This window comes from Centroberyx affinis, unplaced genomic scaffold, assembly GCF_046629955.1.
Source record: "Centroberyx affinis isolate AG114_WGS23_722 - 3 ecotype Tasmania unplaced genomic scaffold, CSIRO-AGI_Caff_v1 ptg007363l_1, whole genome shotgun sequence".
NCBI lineage: Eukaryota > Metazoa > Chordata > Actinopteri > Beryciformes > Berycidae > Centroberyx > Centroberyx affinis.
Genome location: NW_027283713.1, coordinates 30,001 through 36,900, shown reverse-complemented (window position 1 = coordinate 36,900; position 6,900 = coordinate 30,001).

The window sequence follows — 6,900 nt, the reverse complement described above, 5'->3', positions numbered from 1 at the left end:
TTCGGAACTTGCTGCTCTGACTTGAGAACTCTGTCCGGCAACCCGCTTTGATTCCAGAACCAATTCCGGAACCCACTGTGATTCTAGAACCAATTCCGGAACCTGCTGAGATTCTAGAACCAATTCCGGAACCCGTCGAGATTCTAGAACCAATTCCGGAACCCGCTGTGACTCCAGAAGTCGTTCCTGATCAACTTCTTGAGGTTCTACAGGTGGAGGAGGCAAGGAGGTTCTGAGATGATGAGATTTTCACAGTGATGCAGAAAATCTGGGGAGCAAAACGAAAGCAAAACAGGCGGTTGATTAGCCAGGAGGACTTCGCAAAATGATTCCAACTATCTATAGAGATGTTTCTTAAAACATGGCTCTAGACCTGAGACGGGTCACGGAGCTAAGTGTGTTGGGGGTAACAAGACACTTTATCTACAGGATCTTGAACGTTAGAACTGAATTTAGCAAAAAAGTGCCTCTATGAATTCTGGTTCCTCCTCATGGAACGGCCTTGCAAAATGGTTTAAAGGTGAAAAGCTGCTTTCTCCTGGTGAGTTTCAGCTGATTAATGAAGGATCTGGTAGCAGACTCAGTAAGGAGTCTGTCTATGATTTGTTTAGTCAAGATTCAGATTCAAACCGGTTTGGCCGAAGAACCTGCTGGTTTGATGTTGGTGTATTTTTACTTATCCAGACCAGGTCTCCCTTTAAAAGCAGATTTTTAATCTCCATGGGTCTACCTGGTTAGATAAAGGTTACATTAAAACTAATAGCACACGGTTCAGTGAACACATATCTGGGTCCACAACAATACAAGTAAAACAATCATTGATATATAGAAAAACCCATTCACTGTCAGTTACTGGAGGAAGTTTACACTCCTTCCTGTAGTTTTAATTACAGCAGAACAAAATCTTTAAAAGAAAAATGTTATTCTACTTCCACTCATGTCATTCTGCTCACAGTAGAAATAACAGTAAACTGTGCTGTAGTGTCTCTAGTCTGTTAGACGTCTCTGTCCTGCTGAGTCGTAAAACTGAGAGAAAGTTTGTCTCCAGTCCCAACACAAGTATTGTTAGCACAGAAGTGACTGTATATTGTTTAATAGTCTTCATGGGTAGAATTTATCTTGACATGAAATCCAAACCCAAGTCATGACCTTTGACCTGTAAACACTCAGAAATAGCTGCTGCTGTTGTGTCTTCATACTGTCTATCTATAGAAGAAACTCAACACTGCACTGTCCTGACTGAAAAACTAAAAGATATCACTCTTTCTGTCTGGGCTTTTATTCTTCTACCCCCCCCCCCCCCCCCCTCTCTCTCTAAAAGTAAAAAAAACACAAGGCCAATCCACACAGGATTAATATTAACGTCTCCCCTCTCCCTCTCTCTCTTTACCTATCCCTCTCTCCCTCTCTCTCTCTCTGTCCCCCCTCTCTCCTTCTTTCTCTCTCCCTCTCTCTCTCTCCCTCTCGCTCTCCCTCTCTCCCTCTTTCTCTCTCCCTCTCTCTCCCTCTCTCTCTCTCTCTCCCTCTCTCTCTCTCCATCCTTCTGTTTCCTGTTGTCTGCACCATCTGCCATATGAAGTGTAAATCTGACAGCATCTCTTCCTTTCCCCAGAAGTCAGAAAGTCATCATTGCTTCACCTCTTCAACAACAGATTTACAGGGGCTTTCCTCTCTCAGTGGGTCTCAACCTGGGTCTGAGGACCGTCAGGAGGACCGCAGAATGGTTTTAGTTGGCCATGAGATCATTTAAGGGAATATTTGGTGTATAAATATATTGTATCCAGATAAATGCTTTTAATCTTGTGAAATATTGAATCTAGGCCGAGTTTAAAATGGAAAATAGTGGGAAATAGCATGTTATGTGAACAGGAGTGGAACTACATCAGAGTCAAGTAGAAGTACTTAAGATTTTACTGGTAACACTTTACAATAAGGGTACATTAATTAAGGGTTAGTTAATTCTTAATAAGCATTAACTAACCCGTTATTAACAGTTAACTAATGGTAGTCACTTACTAATGGGGTATCTTACAGTAATCTATAATAATACATCACAATTTATTAGTTGATTATATTTTGTATTAATAATCTGAATCTGCAAAGTAACTAGTAACTTCAAATAAAGGTAGTGGAGTAAAAAGTACAATATTTCCCTCTGAAATGTAGTGGAGTAGAAGTATAAAGTAGCATCAAATCGAAATACTCAAGTAAATTACAAGTACCTCAAAATTGTACTTCAGTACAGTATTCGAGTAAATGTACTTTCCACCTCTGCACAACACGTAAAGATTGTTTCAGAATTTATACTCATTTCACAAAAATGTTGAGATTTTGTGAGACTCTCTCGTCGAGTTTTTAGAAAAGCACTATACAAATAAAATGTGTTATTATTATTATTATCAGTGTGTTGGCTCAGAGTTCAGCAGAGTTCATAACGCAATCTAAAGGACATCAAGAAAAGGTACATTAAGACAGTGGTTCTCAACCTTTTCCATATTAAGGACCCCTAATTTAGTCCACATTAGGGCCACGGACCCCCATTTGATGAGATTTTGTCTCTCGGACCCAAATCTGAGAATATTTTTATTGTCAGATATGATTTTGTCCAGAACTCCATGACTATCTGTATTGCAGGTAGAGAGATAACAGAGAAACTATGATCAGAACAGTCATTCTAAAATGACAAAATAATGAAGTTTAACAATTCATCAATTTGCTGGGGACCCCTTGGAATGCCCTCAAAGACCCCTGGTGGTCTCCGGTCCCCACGTTGAGAACCACTGCATTAAGAAGCTGAGATAGTAAAAAAAAAAAAAAGTTCTTTTAACTTAAAAAAGTACAAAAATGAGACACTGATGATAAGCTGATGGGCTAAAAACTTTCTTCACAGCAGGTATTGACTTCAGGTTATGAGAATGAGCAAATACACATTACATCTGTACAAAGGTTAACTAAATAAGAACAATCTTAAAAATCTCACCGTCTTTTTGTCTTCTTCTGTGCTTTCTAGTAAAATGAAATCCTTCCAAAATCTTCACAGTATCTGAATGCAGAAGAAGAGAGGTGAGAAGAAGAAAATAAAGGAGAAGAAGAAGAAGAAGAGGAGGAGAGACTCTCAGTTTGGTCTAGACCGAACTAATTAACTCTGACTTACGGAGCGCAGTTTTTACTCTCTCTCTCCCTCCCCTTCTCTCTTTATTGGTCTCTCTCTCTCTCTCTCTCTATCTCTCTCTCTCTCTCTCTCGTTCGCCCCTCCTCCCACTGTCACTCTATCTCTCTTCCCCTCTCTTTCCTCTGTCTCTTTAAACCTCTCGACCCTTCTCTTTTTTTTTATCTCTCCCTCCTGTCTCTTCCTTTCTCTCCTCCTCACATCTTTCCTTCTCATCCCCCCCTCTCTCTCTCCTATGTCTCCTTCCTCCCTCCTTCCCTTCTCTCCTCCCTCCCTCTCTCTCTCTTCTTCTTCTTCTCCTCCTCCCTCTCCCCCTCCCCTCTCTTCCTCTATCTCTCCTCTCCTCCTCCTCTCACCTCCTTCTCTCCCTCTCTTGGCCTCTCCTCTTTCCTCCCCTCCTTTCCTTCTCTCCTAGTCTGTTTCTCCTCCGCTCCTCTGTCCGTCTGTTTCAATGGAACAACTCATAAACACTCAACAAACTTTTACTGTCGCACACACACACACACACACACACACACACTCTTACTGTAATTGAAGCCAGTTCTTTAACCCTAATTTATCCCGCTTGAGGATTTGTCGATAAAACAGTGTCATGGAAATTGAGGTATAAACTTTATTGGTGCGTTTGAACTTGACAAATTGGACTTTATGTGCCTGTGAAGAGAAGCAATGCCAGACTGATCCTTAAAGAGACCAAGCTCTGTTTAGAGGAACCAGCTTATTACAGCAGATCCTGTTCTGTCAGTTTACTGTTCATCTCCGAGGCCCCTGTCCTTTCCTTTCCTTTCCTTTTCTTTTCTTTTCTTTTCTTTTCTTGTTTCTTTAATTTTTAACCTTTTTCAACAAGGACTTCGGTCCCCTATACATCCTTTATTTAAGAAGTGCCATCATTTTGTTTACAGTAATGGAAAATAAAGAGAAAAAATCAATAAAATGACTTCAGATCTTCCCATCGACCCAACGATGGATCCGCTCTCCAAGCTTCGTTTCTGAGTCGTTTCTTCCTGTCGTCTTTCAAATAAAAGTGGTAACTCTTTACAATAAGACAGTGAAATGTGAAATGTCGTTGTGTTTTGTAAAATGTCGTGTTTTGTGAAATGTCGTATTTTGTGAATTGTGTTTTGTGAAATGTCGTTGTGTTTTGTGAAATTTGTTTTGTGAAATGTTGTGTTTTGTGAAATGACGTTGTGTTTTTCGTGAAATGTGCTTTGTGAAATGTCGTGTTTTGTGAAATGTCATGTTTTGTGAAATATCGTTTTGTGAAATGTGTTTTGTGAAATGACGTGTTTTGTGATATGTCGTTGTGTTTTGTGACATGTCGTTGTGTTTTGTGAAATGTCGTGTTTTGTGAAATGTCATGTTTTGTGAAATATTGTTTTGTGAAATGTTTTGTGAAATGACGTGTTTTGTGAAATGTCGTGTTTTGTGAAATGTCGTTGTGTTTTGTGAAATGACGTGTTTTGTGAAATTTCGTGTTTTGTGAAATGTCGTGTTTTGTGAAATTTCGTTGTTTTGTGAATTGTGTTTTGTGAAATGTGCTTTGTGAAATGTCGTGTTTTGTGAAATGTCATGTTTTGTGAAATAGCGTTTTGTGAAATGTGTTTTGTGAAATGTGTTTTGTGAAATGTCGTGTTTTGTGAAATGTCGTGTTTTGTGAAATGTCATGTTTTCTGAAATATCGTTGTTTTCTGAAATGTTGTTTTGTGAAATGACGTGTTTTGTGAAATGTCGTTGTGTTTTGTGAAATGTCGTGTTTTGTGAAATGTCATGTTTTCTGAAATATCGTTGTTTTGTGAAATGTTGTTTTGTGAAATGACGTGTTTTGTGAAATGTCGTGTTTTGTGAAATGACGTGTTTTGTGAAATGACGTGTTTTGTGAAATTTCGTTCTGTTTTGTGAATTGTGTTTTGTGAAATACTGTTGTGTTTTGTGAAATACTGTTGTGTTTTGTGAAATTTCGTTCTGTTTTGTGAAATGTGTTTTGTGAAATATCGTTGTGTTTTGTGAAATGTGTTGAGGACATACAGTATATTCATACATTTTATCTATCTCTGGAAACAAACTTTGTTTTCACAGGATAACGAGATAATTTTCTCATTATCTTGTGAAAATGAATGTGTTAACTCCAGATAACGACATAACTGACTCGATATCTGGAGAAACAGAGTCGTTTCTTCCTGTCGTTTTTTGTGAAATGTCATGTTTTGTGAAATGTCGTGTTTTGTGAAATGTCATTGTGTTTTGTGAAATGTTGTTTTGTGAAATGACGTTGTGTTTTGTGAAATGTTGTTTTGTGAAATGACGTTGTGTTTTGTGAAATGTCGTGTTTTGTGAAATGTTTTGTGAAATGACGTGTTTTGTGAAATGTCGTTGTGTTTTGTGAAATGACGTGTTTTGTGAAATGTGTTTTGTGAAATGTCGTGTTTTGTGAAATGTCATGTTTTATGAAATATCGTTGTGTTTTGTGAAATGTGTTTTGTGAAATGTGTTTTGTGAAATGTGTTTTGTGAAATGTGTTTTGTGAAATGTTGTGTTTTCTGAAATATCGTTGTGTTTTGTGAAATATCGTTGTGTTTTGTGAAATGTGTTGAGGACATACAGTATATTCATACATTTTATGTCTCTATCTCTGGAAACGCACATTGTTTTCCCAAGATAACGAGATAACTTTCTCGTTATCTTGTGAAAACAAATGTGTTAACTCCAGATAACGACATAACTGACTCGATATCTGGAGAAACAAAGAAAATGAACTTGTTATCGCGGGAAAACGGCGTAAATAAAACGTATTTTATTTGTATGTATTGTAATAAAATGCCCTCTCTCTCTCTCTCTCTCTCTCTGTTTGTGATGTCGGAGGCCGCCGATAGTAGTATTAGTTGAAGTTAATACATAGCGACCCAGTCGTAGTTTTACTCATTTACACAGAACATTGCAGAGTAAATTACAGGACAAGAGACGTATAGTCTTTGCAATTAAATGTATATTTATTTATGTACTTTTTACGAGGGAATTGTTTGTCACCTGTTTCTGTGCTGCACTGGACAGTCCTCTCTTTTAGACCCGGAAAACCCGAGACGGAGCGTTCCACTTCCTTTTCTAGAGGGGGGTTTCCGGGGGATCGTTATTTTAATACTTTTGGAGTTGATCAATTGTTTTGGGAAATGTCTAATGACCTTTATCATTGTTGTTTATAATAGTGTGTGGTAATTTGAACCGGGTGAATATTGCTAGGAGATAATTGATTACCATTTACTAATTGATGTCTCTTAGTAGGAGCCAGCTGATATATAAGGGTGGAGGCTGGAGCTCCTAGAGAGAGCATAGCAGACCTTGCTGTAGGTCTGCTATAGTATATCTATTTTTTGCCTTGTATATTTTTCGTCGTTTTGCCTATTTTTTTTGCAAGTTGTATTTTTTCCTTTTTCTTCAATTGGCCAATTTTGTTGTCTGCACTGTAAATAAGCTGCATGGGACTGCACTGCCTGTAAATAAAACGCCTGGACTGATAACGGAACCATCTCATTTGTGCCTCAGCCATTCGGTCAACCTTACAGTGTGAATATACTGTATGTCCTCCATGGGCTTCCGTAGGATTGTAGCATGAATACAGATACACACAGTCTGCTACTGCCTTGCTCAAGGGCACAGAGATGGTAGCTGGAGATGGTAGTGTGTGTGTGTGTGTGTGTGTGTGTATGACCCTATCCTCTCTCTGTGTGTTTCAAGTC